Source organism: Gigantopelta aegis, chromosome 6 (genome assembly GCF_016097555.1).
Source record: "Gigantopelta aegis isolate Gae_Host chromosome 6, Gae_host_genome, whole genome shotgun sequence".
In the NCBI taxonomy this organism is placed as follows: domain Eukaryota; kingdom Metazoa; phylum Mollusca; class Gastropoda; order Neomphalida; family Peltospiridae; genus Gigantopelta; species Gigantopelta aegis.
Window position 1 is genome coordinate 44,127,476 of NC_054704.1, and position 17,282 is coordinate 44,144,757.

The 17,282-nt window shown below is 38.0% G+C and overlaps 1 long non-coding RNA gene across 1 annotated transcript; it reads right to left on the reverse strand.

The window, feature by feature from the left end:
* Nucleotides 1-421: 421 nt before the first annotated feature.
* On the reverse strand, nt 422-16,826 carry LOC121374153. Its single transcript, XR_005958192.1, has 3 exons — nt 16,634-16,826; nt 13,273-13,363; nt 422-551 (listed from the first exon to the last, which is right to left on the reverse strand). It is a non-coding gene; the product is annotated as an uncharacterized LOC121374153 (long non-coding RNA).
* Nucleotides 16,827-17,282: the final 456 nt, after the last annotated feature.

A 17,282-nucleotide genomic window follows, 5' to 3' on the forward strand; every position in this document is an offset into this window, starting at 1 on the left:
GTTGGTTCCTATATATATTTAACTGCACTGCACGTTCATCAAACCATCTAACACTGAAAAGGTATATATATATAATTGTGTGCCTCAAAGTATCTGAATAGTACATATTGTTATTAAAAAATAAAATTGTCTACATCATTGTATACAAGTCATAATTATATTTCTATAGTACTACTCCTGAAACTTTTTAATAAATTATAACTCCATTCCTGAAAGGGAAAAGAAGTCAGATTACACTAATGAACCAAACAACATAAAATTAGAAGAAAACATTATTGGTTTATTGGTTCATTTTTGTAATATATGTCTCTGCATTTACATGTACCAATTACTTCATAAATTAATAATGCTTGGTTTTCACTCGCCTTATCATTTTGATGGTGTGCGATTGTTCACTCGCCTTATCATTTTGATGGTGTGCGATTGTTCACTCGCCTTATCATTTTGATGGTGTGCGATTGTTCACTCGCCTTTGTTTTCCAAAAGCCAAGGACTGTATTGCATTCCACACATTCAACTTCAAATTTGTTTTCCCTCCATTTTTCATAAACCTATAATGAAAGTGGAGGCAAACATTTGGCAAAAACGACGTAAAATATAATTAAACGAGGGTGCTCTTTCTTGACGTTTACTCAAGTACTCACGAAGATCCCAATCTTAAAGGTGCAATCTCTTGGTTTATATGCGTTAATTAACCACTTAGAATAGACCATGCTTAGAGTAGATTTAGTATAATTTTAAAAGGAATTCATAATTTAGGTCTTCTCAGTGTTTGTTTTAGTGCAATATGTGTAGCTACTGTGTCCACATGAATAAAAACATATTTAAGGATCACAGCAGACCTGCAACCCGTAACTTTCTGCAAAAGAGGGGTCACGGGACCCCTGTGACCCCCCACCCGTTCGATCCGTGCTCTAGTGGTGTCGTGAAACAAAACAAACATTAACCCCCCCCCCCTAAATTTTAACAGAATAGATATAACAGAGATATGCATTCTTAATAGAATAGATATATACACTTTTAACACAACATACTTTAACAGAATAAATATATGGACTTTTAAGCGAAAAGAAATGGATAGGTTTATTCCATATATCTCTTAAAGATTTTAACGCGTGGGTTTGTTTTTTGTAGTTGACATTTTAAATATTAACTTTGAACTGAATAGATACACTATTGGTTTTCCAGTTCAAAATAGTTTTGAACAAGATCAATGCACGGTGACCTTTACGTTTTCATAGTGTACACATATTTATTGTTTGCATGCATTGTGAATGTCTGCGTAGCAAAAAGACGAAGTATCCAGAAGTTATTTTTATTTTCCAATATTTTATGTTTCTTTGATTCAGTTGTGAAGCTTTGTCATCTATTCTAATGTTATGGGATAATTTGACTTAAATTTATACATTTTAATGATTTAGTCTTTAAGCATTATCTCTTATTTTATCTTTCTAATGTTTTTTTTTATTTATCATTTTTGTTTTTTTAAGTATTTTTTTATTTATTATTCACTGTTATCTGTAATTTCAAAATTGTTAAAGTTTTGACGTTTTAATTTTTTTTTTTTAAATGCTGTCATCTATTGTAGTATTCTTCAATAAATTAGAAAAATTCTGCAATATATTATTTTTATATTCTAATATATTACCTTACTTTAATTTATTTATAAAGTTCTACTATTTATTATTAAACGTGTTTATTATACTGTCAATGCTTTTGTAAGTGCTTCAGCGTAATACATTTCTTAAAGGGGAACGCCCTAGTTACGGCTAGTTTTTAACCATTACGGCGTTGTTTTTCGCTATTAAACCCATTTTTTCACAAATAAAATTGCACTTTACTTACATTTTATTATTTAGAATACACATTTCCATTCACCTGAAGTGCTTTTTGGTAATCCTGGTAATCCTGATGTTTGTAAAACCACGAAATGCATTTTTTGTATTTCTTAAAAAGCCGCGTGCACTCGAGAAAAAAACCGTTAAGCAAGCGAGGTCTAATCTATTTTTAGAGGGAATCTTCCTTTGTAAACGTCACAGACGTTATCATTTTGGTTCGGTTTGTTTTCTCGTGCACGGTTCGCGCAATCAACATCCGATTTGTTGTCGTTTGCTTGTTGTTCATTTGTGAGATTTTTCTTCACAGTTCGTGAACATTTTCAGTAACAATAAAGTTCAGACAAGTAAGTATCTCAATACAAAACGTTACAAACCCTTAAAACCAATAATTTTGCTAAGTCTTACGATATCTGGAGAGGGGATACAACCAGGACAGAACAGTTGGAACATGTCCAGGAAAGGTGAAACGAACGCAACCCCAAGTCTGTGCGCACTTAGTGAAATTTGTCGCGACGTAGGCATTGTTGTGCTTCGAGCGACATCTATCGGTGACATCAGAATACTAACTTTCAAAATTATTTCAAGCAATTGGGACATGGGGATTCCCATGGTATTTATCGATATAAAACCTGCTTTTTCACTCCATTTGATAAAAACGTGATCTAAGTGTGTTACAGGTTTGTAGATTAACCAAATTATAATTTATTTTCGCTGGATGGAACTAGGGCGTGCGGCTTTAATGTCTATACCTGGGTATACCGACCGTTTAAAGTCATTTAACTCGATAAACAGATTTCCTTTTATGGAATACAAAATAAGATAATCACAAAAAGCTATTTTTATGTTATTCCACAAAATACACACACAATCCAAAAAACGCGCGGTGACTATCTAAATCTAGAGGAAGTTCCAGAATTGATGACATGGGGGAGATGCACGTCTGGTCAGTCTGTTGACCCCCTCTAATTATACTTGCTTTAATTGAAGTATATTTTATGTGGATAGCTGATGTAAAAACAAGCAAACATAAATACAACAAAAAACCCAAAACACAAAACAAAAAAAAAACAAAAAACCAAAACAAAAAACAACAAAAAAAAACCCCCCAAACAAACATAAAATACGCAAAAACCCCCAACAAAAACCAAAACAAAAAAAACCCCACAAAACAAAACAAACAATAGATCTCTTGCTGCTAATCGAAAAGAGTAGCCCATGAAGTGGCGACGGCGGGTTTCCTCTCTCAATATCTGTGTGGTCCTTAACCATATGTCTGACGCCATATAACTGTAAATAAAATGTGTTGAGTGCGTCGTTAAATAAAACTTTCCCTTCCTTCCTTCCCATACCTTTCCACTGGAGTGCACGTGCACACTCAACATCGGTAAACTGTAATGGTATTTCAACTTACAGTGGAAATTAATAACAAAAAGAAAGAATTTTTTAACGAATTCAAAATATTTTATGAAACTACACGATAGTTGAAATTTTTGCATCAGACGACATCAGAACTGTACTCCCTAGCCCGAGTACTCTGACTGTAAGAGAGCTAGACGGACATTTGGACATAAATACGCTCTCATTACAGTCAGAGACCAAGCTGTGTAATGAGAGCGTATTTATCATTATGTCCAAATGTCCGTCTAGCTCTCTTACAGTCAGAGTACTCGGGCTATGTACTCCCGTTCATGAACTAAAGCCGAACCGTCGAAATATCTCGCATTTGTAAATCGTTTCAGACTGCAACAATTTTACGTCATGCCATAAACCCGCGAGCGTCCATGACATGCTAGTTTTAGGTGAACGTCTTATTGAATAAGATGAAAACTGTCCTGTACGGAATTGAAAAAAAAACAGGACGCTGATTGGTTTCGACAAGTTGCGCAAGGTTTTGCGGTCCCGGGGGAGGAATTTTAGCTCGATAAAAAGATTGGAGGCATTTAATTATTGATTGAGAGGAAAAGAAAAGTCCGTTGAGAAGTCCAACGGCAAAGGTCGGATCGAGTCAAGTCATAATAGGGTTTTACGTACACATTCAGCTTAGCTTAGTAACTTGTTTAACGTGTCCATATACCACTAGGGTTTCGAACACGCCTATCCCGGGGTCCGGCCTCCGATAGGATCGGGGGTCTGACTCGGGACAGGGATATACACATTCAGAACAAGCTGTTGTAGCGCACGCCTGTTCTGGGCGCAGGTGCCGGCCTCGGCCGGCTCTTCCGTCCAGGGCTAGAAAAGGGTATGGGTAGGTGGGTGTGAGAGGGGACAGCCTGCGCTGGCAAGTAGCGGGCAGGGGAAATGTTGGTGCTATTGAATTTTGAATGTCCCGTAGGATTAAATCAAAAGAGAAAAAAATTGCTTAGTTTCTTGAAGGAAATTTAGCGCGTTTTTTAACTGTTCACCGAAAAGTAAAAAGAGAGCTACATGCTGTTTTTAAACTTAGTATTCCGAACGGCAAAGGACCGGCCTCGGTGGCATCGTGGTTAGGCCATCGGTCTACAGGCTGGTAGGTACTGGGTTCGGATCGCAGTCGAGGCATGGGTTTTTTAATCCAGATACCGACTCCAAACCCTGAGTGAGTGCTCCGCAAGGCTCAATGGGTAGGTGTAAACCACTTGCACCGACCAGTGATCCATAACTGGTTCCACAAAGGCCATGGTTTGTGCTATCCTGCTTGTGGGAAGCGCAAATAAAAGATCCCTTGCTGCTAATCGGAAAGAGTAGCCATGTAGTGGCGACAGCGGGTTTCCTCTCAAAATCTGTGTGGTCCTTAACCATATGTCTGACGCCATATAACCGTAAATAAAATGTGTTGAGTGCGTCGTTAAATAAAACATTTCTTTCTTTCTATAGCGAAAACTGCCGATAGTTCCAGTGTTACCTGTCCACATTGAGAGTCACTCAATTTCCTGTGATGACGTCAAGACTGCAGAGATCAAGTTAACCAACAGCCAGATTCTAGCAGACTTGAGTTCTTATCTACAGCACCTTGACAGCCCCCAGCGAGCAAAGTTGACTACGTTGATACAAGACAATGTTTCCATTTGTCAGGACTTTCCAACGGTTACCAATACCTTAATCCAGGATGTGCGCTTGGAACCCAACGCTACACCGATTCGACAGCATGCCTATCGGATAAACCCTGTAAAACGTGCGGCACTGAAAAAGAAGATAGATTACATGTTGGAACACGACATCACCTGTTATACTGATTCAAAAGGGAGATAACAGTTTTCGGGTGTGTGCTGACCTACGTCGCGTGAATCAACCCATCAAGGCAGATGCCTACCCTCTATCCCGCCTTGACGATTGCATCGACCGAGTTGGACACGCTCAATACATCACCAAATTGGACCTATTGAAGGGTTTGTATGCCATTCCGTTAACGGAGGAAGCTAAGGACATTCTGGCGATCATCACACCTGACGGCCTCTTCCAATTCCGAGTGATGCCGTTTGGTTTGAAGACTGCCCCTGCTGCCTTTCAAAGGATGATGAACCAGGTGTTATCAGACTTAGAAAACGTCAGTGTGTATCTGGACAATGTGGTGTTAGCCACCGACACTTGGGATGAACATTTAACCGGGTTACAACAAATATTCAGTCGCCTACAGAAAGCTAACTTGACTGTGAATCTGGGCAAATGTGAATTCGTGAAAGCTTCAGTGAACTACTTAGGTCATACTGTCGGACATGGTTGTGTCGCCCCACTGCAGGCCAAGATACTAAGCATCAGCCAGTACCCTGCACCGACCAACCGTCGTGAAGTTCGCCGGTTCCTTGGTATGGCCGGTTATTATCGTCGTTTCTGTGCTAAATTTGCGACGGTAGCTGCCCCCATCACATCGCTGCTAAAGAAGGAAACGAAGTTCCAGTGGTCAGATGAATGCGAGAAGTCATTCAACCGTCTCAAGCAGATGCTCTCCTCGTCTCCCGTGATGGCAGCACCAGACTACCGAATGCCTTTCAAGCTGGCTGTGGATGCCAGTGACGTGGGAGCTGGAGCTGTGCTGTTCCAAGAAGACGAAAATGGACTGGACCATCCTGTAAGTGTCTTCTCCAAAAAGTTTGACAAACACCAGGTGAACTATTCCACTATAGAGAAGGAAGCTTTGGCCAGGGTACAAGCTCTGAAGCATTTTCAGATCTACGTGAAGTCGGCATTGCATCAAGTGGTGGTCTTTACTGATCATAATCCGCTCTCTTTCATTCACAGAATGAAAGCCACCAACCAGAGAGTTTTGAGATGGAGTCTTCTTCTGCAGGAATTCCCAATTACCATTGAACATATCAAGGGCACATCCAATGTAATCGCTGATGCCCTGTCCCGAAGTTGAACGTTATGATAATGTGTTGACATTCTTGATTTCTGTTTTGTTTTTATATATTTTATTGTATACCAGGGACTCAGAGACTCAGTGTGATTACGGGTAGTCACCTTATTACTATGTGTTATAAATGCCCGGATGCGTCGGTTAACGCACATTTTGTTTTAAATGTAGTATATTTCCCTATTCCTAGAGTAGAGGAAATATCCTTTTTGAGGTGGGTGTGTGTGACGGAACATGCTCTTATTTTTTTCGCCTGTGGCGATGTTAATGGTTTTAGAGGGCTGTGTGCAGCGTGATTACGTAATACCCCCGCGCGACGGTGGTCGAGCTGTTCCCAATATGCACTTAGACTAGGTGGGCACTTTGTTACGTAATACCTCCGCGCGACCGTATCCCCTAATACACACCCATACCAGTTGTGGAGGCCATGTGGCCAGTAGTTACGTAATACCTTCGCGAGTTCTGTTTTACGACCTTGTATTCCTGTTTTGAGCGAAGTTTATATAGGGCCATGCTCTCCCAGAAAATACATTTCAATTGTTTTTAAGCTTGGGCAAGTAAGGGTTTCGACCTCCAATACCCTCCCCCTGCACATGCACCCGATTCCTCTCTAAGATTATATGTCAAAATTACCAAATGTTAGACATCCAACAACAGATGGAAGGAAGGATAGGATATGTTTTATTTAACGACGCACTCAACACATTTTATTTACGGTTGTATGGCGTCGGTTGATTATTAAATCAATATGCTCTAACTCTGATATTGTTAAACACCCACCCCACCCCGTAACTTTACCCTTTCCAAACGAAAGAATATTTATTTGAATTTGTGGATTTTAACACGTAAAATTAAGAAGTGAAAACGTTCATTGTCTACTTTAGTATATTTTATTTTAAAAATATATACATGATTAATGTGTTACTAGTATACAAACTAAACTTTGAAAGTTCTACTAACACTTTATAAAATATTAATTCTGAAATAGGAAGGTACGATTGTCGATAATACGTTGTTAAGATCAAATCGGTTTTAACGAAAGACTCTAATACCGTATCCTCAGCCGAACGTTCTTTATACAGCGCAAGATTTCTCTTTTAATTTTTTGAGACGAACCCTACAATTTGAAATCGGCAAACGCACGTGTTAACTAAACCTGACAACAGGCTGTCGTTTGTGCTTTGCCGAGCTATGGCGGCACAGGCGACGAATCAAGCGTATACTTTTGACGATCTCTGTTCATAGCGAACACACACGAGTTTTTTAAAAGTGCATTTGAGCTTGTATTTCATATTTGTACATGATGTTATAACATGGTAACCAGAGACTTTAACTTTAACGCAATATTGTTTTTTTTACTCTTTCTGCCTTAATCACATTTCGTTAGATTAATTGGGATAGATAATAAAAAATCAGATTGTTACGTTCAAGGTGTCTAAATAGCAAACAAAATAAAAAATAAAAAATAAAAATAAATTAATAATAATAATAATAATAATAATAATAATAATAATAATAATAAATAATAATAATAAAATGAAAAAAATAATAAAAAAGAAAAGAAAAACAGGAGAAATATTACCAAAGACAATGTGTTTACCAACACTCCGGCGGCATAGCTTAGTTTTGATAGAGAATCGGTGCTGTCGTGGTTAAGCCATAGGACATAAGGCTGGTAGGTACAGGGTTCGCAGCCCAGTACCGGCTCCCATCCTGAGCGAGTTTTAACGACTCAATGGGTAGGTGTAAGACCACTACATCCTCTTCTCTATTTAAAGATAGCTGAGGTGTGTGTCCAGGTCAGCGTGCTTTAATCTCAGTTGGATATAAGCACGAAAATAAGTTGATAAATGAAAAAAAAAAACATGATAGAGAAGACAAAATATTCGCCTCATTATGCACAAGAATCTTTAATAGGCTGAATCAGTGATTCTAAAGTTTTCTACTTCCGGTCAGTACACCACTTCTAAGATAACAAATATGTAATATTTGTTCTTGCTATCTTATCTACTAATATAGTCATATAGTCCAAAAGTGGAAATCCGCAACATTTTTCATTTAGTAGCAAGGGATCTTTTACATGATCCATTCCACAGACAGAATATCACATACCACGGACTTTGATATATCAGTCGTGGTACACTGGCTAGAACGATAAATAGCCTAATTGGCCCGCCGACGGGGATCGATCCTAGACCAGTCGCGCTTCAGACGCGCGCTTTACCACCGAGTTACGTCCCACCCAGTTTTGTTTCCGACGTCCATACTTTATACGAATACGTTTTAGTGCACATACTTTAATGTTTAAATCTTTAAAGGGACATACCCTAGTTTCAACCCGTGAAAATTAACACTAAGTTTAGTTATCTACAAACCTGCAACACATTTAGATAAAGTTGCAATTGAGTGAAACATGAGTCTGTGACTTTGAAATGGTGAAATACCCTCTATGAATAGACTAAAAGTCGACCCCATAACTGTTACTTCTCAGACGCACGTGCGTTTTTAAAAAATATGAGAAATGCATTTTGTGATATTAAAAACACCAGGATGACCAAAAACACTTCGAATGTACGGAAATTGATAATCTAAACAATTTTAAGGTCAATGTCTATCATGTGTCACAATTTTCCTTATGCACGTGATGTGTTTATATTTAATATCTTCCATATTACCACCCACGTAATTATTTATCATGCATATATGTAGGGTTTATTTCGTTTATTTTAGATATATATTGGTTTTTCATGCATGAATGTGTTTTAGATAGTGCTGTAGCGTTCCCCGCCATTACCAGATATTGCAAATATGTATTTATTATATTTTGCTGTTTTTATTATAAAGCTTATAAGTTGTATAACTTTAAAGCAATAAGGAACTTGAACTCATAAGACCCGTTAACACTTTTCAGTCAATCAAATGTTCCACTATTGGTATATCGAAAATCGTGGTACGTGCGGCCCTATTTGTTAGGACGTGCATATATTTAAAAACCCTCTACGAAGAGAATCTTATGTTGATAACAATGAACATTTTGTACTTCAGTTCACGAGACACACAATGACATTATCTCTGACACATAAAACAGCAGAATAAACAAAGTGTCACTCCTTTCATTTTTCAATTTGTGTTATAATGTACATTACACTTTACATACTGTCCATGTATATATATATATATATATATATATATATATATATATATATATATATATATATATATATATATATATATATATATACATACATATATATATAAACAAAATTCAAACTTGCAATCGCGATATAGTCAGTCTTTGACGACAGTTGTCTGATTAACCCATCACACGTTCTGCCTATGATATGTCATTTTACACCTGTTAACTCCACTGACGGTGTTCGATGGATCTATGTCAGTCTAAAAGACACATCAAATTATGAACATTGGTCTTTGATGATAATCTAAAACTATAATGTATATAATACCATACTCGCACACGTATGTACACACACACACACACACACACATGCACACACACACACACACACACACACACACACTTACATATATACATATATATATATATATATATATATATATATATACATGTATATATACATGTATATGTATGTATGTATGTATGTATGTATGTATGTATCTATATATATATATATATATATATATATATATATATATATATATATATATATATCTATATGCTCGAAACACATATAGCATGAAACAGATCCAAAGACATACGTATCACTTATTGTTTTAACGGCTACATGGTAATGACAAATGGTAATTTTAACACTGTCATGGTACAGGTTATATTGTAAATTAGTCCTAGGTTTAATGGGAGACGTAAAAATACAGAATAGCTTGCGTTTACCTGATATGTTATCTGAATCCGCCCGATGCTATTACGGGCATTAGTAGATAAGTCCGTGGTATGTGTTGTCTTGTATGTGGGATGGTGCTACTAATGAAAAAAATTATAGCGAGTTTTCTAAGACTGTATGTCGGAATTACCAAATGTTTGACATCCAATAGCCGATGATTAATAAATCAATGTGCTCTAGTGGTGTCGTTAAACAAAACAAACATTAAGTTTTAATATTATTATATAGTTTATATATAAAATATACTAGTACTAGTAATTTAGTGTTCTGCTTGTCGCTGTGAATAGTGAACTTCTGACACAATCACATAGCCCTTATCATTTACACGAACTACAAGACGTCACCCCTATCACTCAAATCGACAACAACCGACTTCTTTAATAACACGGAGTCGTAGAGTGCACAAGTTCAAATCTACTCCTCTCACAGATAATAACCCAGTTTTACCCCTTAACTAGATTAAGTCACCAAGAGATATCTACCGACATTTCAATGTCTGCCCTTTTCTTGACGAAGGGAAGCCTTACGAAAAAAAGTATTAATAATTAGATATTAATATATATATAGGACTGAATTCGTCCGCCATCTCCACGCTGTTTTCCCTGTCAATGTTTCCCGATACGGGAACCCGTTGACAGTAATGAGGGCATGTATCATTAAAGGACTTTTCTGCTTGATACTGGCCCGTGCAATATATGTTCGGTAATTGCCATCGGTTGGGTATGGTTTCGATTTCAAAGCAGACGCATCCATCTCGAAGCCAATAATTTGTCTTATTAGCCGTTTCTGGAGTCAGAGATAACCGAGTGGTGCACGACGAACAGGCATTCATCTCCTCTCGATATCCGGAGCGACTAATATGCTTGTGGACAAATGATAAAATATACCTTATCGAGTTGGTCCTGTAATATATATGTGTTAATTGACTCATTGAAACTGAAAGAGATGCACACTGAGACAGATATAGTGTGTGTGTGGGGGGTGGGTGGTTGGGGGGGGGGGGGGAGAGAGGGGGGGGGCAGTGAAAGTAAGAGATTTAAAAAGATGTAGAGACAGAGATATAGAGAGCCAGTGAGAGAGAGAGAGAGAGAGAGAGAGAGAGAGAGAGAGAGAGAGAGAGAGAGAGAGAGAGAGAGAGAGATGGAGAGAGATACAAGAATACGCTCATAAATCTGATGTTTGTCTTGAAAGATAAAATAAAACTTTCTTTCGTCGATAATTTAATACTTTTTCATCTGCCATGAAACGTTTTATCTTGTCTGCATACATAAAAATCTATACGACTTTCCATATTAGGCATATATACATCATTTGCATCTACTGTTTAGAGTTCATTTTCCTTTGTCAAATAGATATATTTTTTATCTGTTACAAAATGTTCATCATAGGCATGCCATTTAAAGATATACATTGTCTCGTGCCCAGGTGAGTACACCTAGACCAGCAATTGTAAAACCTAAAAGCCTTGACTTTGGCTGTTATAAAGTCTGTAGACTTTAGGCAATTCAAGCATCAAAACAAAGCCCACAACACAACAATACACATGTCCAAATAGTTTCTAGACATTATACATCATAAAATGGTAACGCTTATTTGTGATTAGCTTGAACAGAGCAAAATCCTGGTGACTGAAACATATATCTGTTAAACTACAAGGACTGTTCCCTCCCCGCTTTAATTGCCATGATAACATTGTTTAAATAGCAGCTCAGTGATAGTGCGCCTGAAGTGCGATAGACCGCAGAATCAACCGCTATCTACAGAGTTTTTCCCGTCCAAACAATGCTCCACAAATCGTACATCAAAGGCCTGTTCTGTCTATTTCTCTCTTAAATACTCTATATCGAAATAAACGCACCACGTAGATACCAGATAGCCATAGTTTTAAAATGTACTGAGGTGCCATTCAAATATTAATTTACTATCCAAAAGAAGGATGACAATTCTACAATCAACGCACCCCAAAGAAGGCGATCTAACCGCAAAGATACCTGCCATTCCAGATACTTTGAGAGAGAGAGAGAGAGAGAGAGAGAGAGAGAGAGAGAGAGAGAGAGAGAGAGAGAGAGAGAGAGAGAGAGAGGAGAGAGAGCGAGTGAAAGGGGAGAGACACATACTAAGACAGAAAGACACACACACACACAGGGACAGATAGACAGACAGGCGGGGGGGGGGAGAGAGAGAGAGAGAGAGAGAGAGAGAGAGAGAGAGAGAGAGAGAGAATCGATGAACAAAACGGAAAATCACTGACGAGTCTCAAATTCAGCAAAAAATCGGGATAAACCGGTTATTGACAATTCATTAATGACAAACCGATCTAGTATATCCCAAGAGGTACATTCACAGTTCTTATGATATATATTTTTTTAAACCCACGCCCACGTATATAAGATATACAAAGAACAACCTACAATGTGCTTTCTTCGTTTTGGTTATCACACACAAGAGCCCAGAAAAGGCTTAATGTCAAAATGAACATAATGCAATTTAATCAGCTGCTGCTTTGTTCTGTTATTGGATGTCAAGCTGATCGGAATGATTAACTTTCATGTCTTTTATACTGAAAATAGACATTTGAAAGAAGCGAAGCAAAATCCTTGAAGTTGTAGTTTGTGTTATATTTGTGAAATTTTAACATGTTGAAAAATAGGTCATCAACGTTTGTTGTGTTCCCGTGACGCCTATTCTTCGATTGCATTTAAAACGTATTTACAATCTAGGTCACTCTCAAACGCATTAAACATGAAATTGACAATGTCTAGCGGGGCTCTACAACGAAACGTGAATGCAGAATTATCATGTAAGAGATTATGCACACGTGTACCACGCGGAGAAAAGTACCCCACCAAACCACCTCCCCCAAAAACAACAAAAAAGCAATAATAATAACACCCCCCCAAAAAACAACAACAACAACAACAAAAAACAAACAAACAAACAGCAACAACAACAACAACAAAAAAAAAACAAAAAAACTATAAACCCCCCCCCCCCCCCCCCCACAAATCACAACACACCTATAATTCTGAAGTTACTTTCTGTATTTTTGTTCCAAATTACTTTGAGATATACCTTTCTTCGTTGTTTATTGGTACTACAGGGACGATATTGGCAGGGTGCAGTTCGCTGCCAAAGTGGGTGTGTTGGATGATAAGTGAGCTGTGACAGGCTTCAAAAATATGTCCTAGTTTACAATAATAAATAGTAAAACCAGTATACGTACTTTTAAACTATACAATGTACTTCAATTCCATCTGTAGAGAACGAACTGCAGATTAGTACGGGCTACTCAGTTCAGAACAGCAGAATTGGTACTGTTGATAAAGATAAAGAATCGAGATTTTGGAAGATATCTAAGTAGACTATGAAGAAGATAATACCATTTCGGAAATCAGACTTCGCGGTTAAGGGGCGCTATCACTCGCATTCCCTACACCCCCAATTACTTCACGAAGGGTAATTTTTAGCTCCCCTTGGCATGTAAATGTATTTGGTATCAATATGGTAATATTAAATGGCTCCTGTTAATAAGTTAGGCAATTAATCCTCATGTTTTTTTTACCTGAATGTCTGGGAAATGAAAACTAACTGTACGATGTCACGTCAACTATGATGTTCCTTGTGTAAGATCGCCAATGACGTCAGACTAACTGGTACCGACTGCACGGGACACCGTGGACAGGGTAGATAGACGCGCTGGCGGTCGACTGCGGAAGCACCTTGGCAATCGATTTTATTATGAAAATGTCGACGTCGCAACCAGTTTATATGGAGCGAGTATTCACGACACACTTGGGTCGCCTGTACACAATACGTCATCTCATCGGACAACCTGTGCACTGTCTGTGGATGATATACATCGTCACAACACCGGGCTGACGTGGCGGAAACTTTTTCTAAGAAGAGATGATTATGAAGAGGAGGTACTGAGGTGCTTTGAAAGGTAAGGTGAAAATTTGATTTGGAACTCCATGGATTAAATTGAAGGTATTGCTAGTCTTGCCGAGTTTGTGAAATCTTGGAAATAATATTCCTTATTTTATTTTGGTAATAAACAGTTGGTTTATACGACTGATATTGCTACGTGAGGCTAAGTTATACTTAGTTTGTTGGGTAGTTGCCCAGATGTATGGTTCTGTAAGAATTGCTGTTCGAGAATTACTGCAGGGCTGTAGCTAGCGGGGGTGGGGTAGGGTGGGGTGGGGGACCAAATCCGGAAAAAATTATAGAAACTTAAAAGAAAATTCTCTTCTTAACCGTTTAAGGAGTTTTAGACATATTAACTACTCAGTTGCCTCCCCCCCCCCCCCAAAAAAAAAAAAATCAAAATCAAAAAAAAAAAAAAAATCCTAGCTACGGCCCTGTACTGTTTAAACATTAATGCTCTACGGTGAATTCTGGGACATAGTAACTTAGTTTTTTTGTTATTTGGAAATAGAGATGGGGGTAGTATACAATGAATGAATGAATGAATGAATGAATGTTTAACGACACCCAAGCACGAAAAATACATCGGCTATTGGGCGTCAAACTATTGTAATGCAAACAAATAAAGTGATGATCAACATCAATATAAGAATTCAAGATTTAAATAAAAACAGTGTAAAGAACTGTGCAAAAATACAAATATCACAGATAGATAGTGACTTTTATAGACTGTGTGCTGTATTGGCCATTCTCAAATAGAATGTTACACCCCTGCACCACGGTGAGGTTACAGCACGCGCGGGGGTGGGGGTGGGGGGTGGGGGCGGGTAGTATACAGTTCGGACAGCTAATTATAACAATTATTTTTCATGCAATCGGAACAACATGCTAATTTTGTTCATACTTTTGAATATAGATAATTTGATAATGAATATTTTATTTTTGTGCATTCATAATTATTGTCGGTGAAATTTTAATAACATTTATTTGATGTTATTACGAAATCGGTTATGGGTTCTAATCATCAAAATCATGTATGGACTTCAACAAGAAAAAAGAAAGAAGAATGCCAACAACGAACTTCACCAATCCGCTCTCCTGTTTCTTGTGTGTAGTTTAGATAATTACTCCATTTCGTTGGTGTAGCCAAGGAATATGAGTGTGTGTGTGTGTGTGTGTGTGTGTGTTTGTGTGCCATAGCCCTTCCGAATGACGGACCCTTCGACCGTATATATTGGCCTTTTGTTATAATCATAGCAGTCCTGTATAGGGCAGCCATCTGGTTTTGTTTGTATGTGTGAATATATACTAGTCAGCTTTCACCTGGGATATCTGGGAAAACATACATAGTCAAGTAAAACAACTGCATTAATTGTGTAAGATGAATGAAAATATTTAATTGTAGTCATGCATTACTATGCTGATGTGTGGTACTAAACCGCATAATCTCACTGATCATATGTTGCACAAATTGTTTATCATCACATATATTTAGTATACCTTTAGTGACAGTTGAGTAACTTAATATAGTTTGCTTTATATTCATTTCATTTCAGCTTATTTTCGTGCTTATTAAGGTTCAAGTACGCTGTCCTGGGCACACACCTAAGCTATCTGTCCAGGTCAGAGTGTTAGTTGTTAGTGAGAGAGAAGAGGGTGTAGTGGTCTTACACCTACCCATCGAGTCGTTAAAACTCGCTCTGGGTGGGAGCCGGTACCGGGCTGCGAACCCAGTACCTACCAGCCTTATACCCGATGGCTTAACCACGACACCACCGAGGCCGATTGCTTTACATTATATAGGACCGCGTATAGTGTCTCTCATGAACGTATGTTTTCGAAAACTGCTGAAACACGTTGACTGATTAGGATCTGTGACTATAATCGAATCCTGCCGCCATAACCAATGGCCGGTGGCAGTTATTGACTTCCTCAAAGTGGACCGGCCTCGGTGGCGTCGTGGCAGGCCATCGGTCTACAGGCTGGTAGGTACTGGGTTCGGAACCCAGTCGAGGCATGGGATTTTTAATCCAGATACCGACTCCAAACCCTGAGTGAGTGCTCCGCAAGGCTCAATGGGTAGGTGTAAACCACTTGCACCGACCAGTGATCCATAACTGGTTCAACAAAGGCCATGGTTTGTGCTATCCTGCCTGTGGGAAGCGCAAATAAAAGATCCCTTGCTGCCAATCGGAAGAGTAGCCCATGTAATGGCGACAGCGGGTTTCCTCTCAAAATCTGTGTGGTCCTTAACCATATGTCTGACGCCATATAACCGTAAATAAAATGTGTTGAGTGCGTCGTTAAATAAAACATTTCTTTCTTTTTTTTCCTCAAAGTGGAGCCCACTAGCCGATGTATATTTTGGAAATGGGGTATCGTTAAACATCCATTCATTCATCATAGTTGTGAGTTACTAGTAGTATATTTATCCTCAAGTCAACAAGGATGCTGATTTACGTTTGAGGAATGGGTGTGTACAAGTTTGGAAAGTTTGACTTTCTAAAATCGAGTTTTTGTTTTCGTCAAAGAGGAATCGATGAAGCGGCATGTAACTCAACAATGAATAATGCTAAATACCAGTATAAAATATATTGACACAATGTTAAACCCACAACATTTTTTTTTAATGTGAATAAAAAATATTGATAAATTACCATCAAATTATACAGCTTAAATCTCGGTTTCAATAGAGGGATGATGGAAACACGCGTGAAGATCCAAACTAGGCAGTTCTACCTGAATTACAGTAATCGATACGCAGTACTATATACACAAAGACGAATGGCAGAAGGCTGGTTCAATTGTTTAACCTGACTGGTCGAGCAGATGCCATCATCCCTGTATCAAAAAAAAAGAAGAAAAAAAAAACAGAAAGAAAAAGTTTAATATGTGCAATGAATAGTGTGTCAATTGAATTTCGTTTAAAATTATTTGATGCAATTGTAGTTGCTATATTACTCTATGGTTGTGAATCCGAGAATTTGAAAATATTAATGTATTAGAAAATGTACATATCCACTATTACGATATTTAACAAAGGCAAGAAAAGGTATATGTATATACATGTATGTCGTATGTTTTGAAAAACACCACTATTGCTTATAATATCCATGCGTATTACAATGTATACGTTTTTGAACTTGTCTTCTGACAGATAAATCAATACAGATCTACACATTATTTCATGACTATACAGTGTGGAACAAACCATACATAGATTATCAGTGCTAGAGTTCTACTGTATAAGCTTGGCCTAAATATTTGGGACAAGCCAGTGGCAGATCCAGAAAATCCATTTGGGGG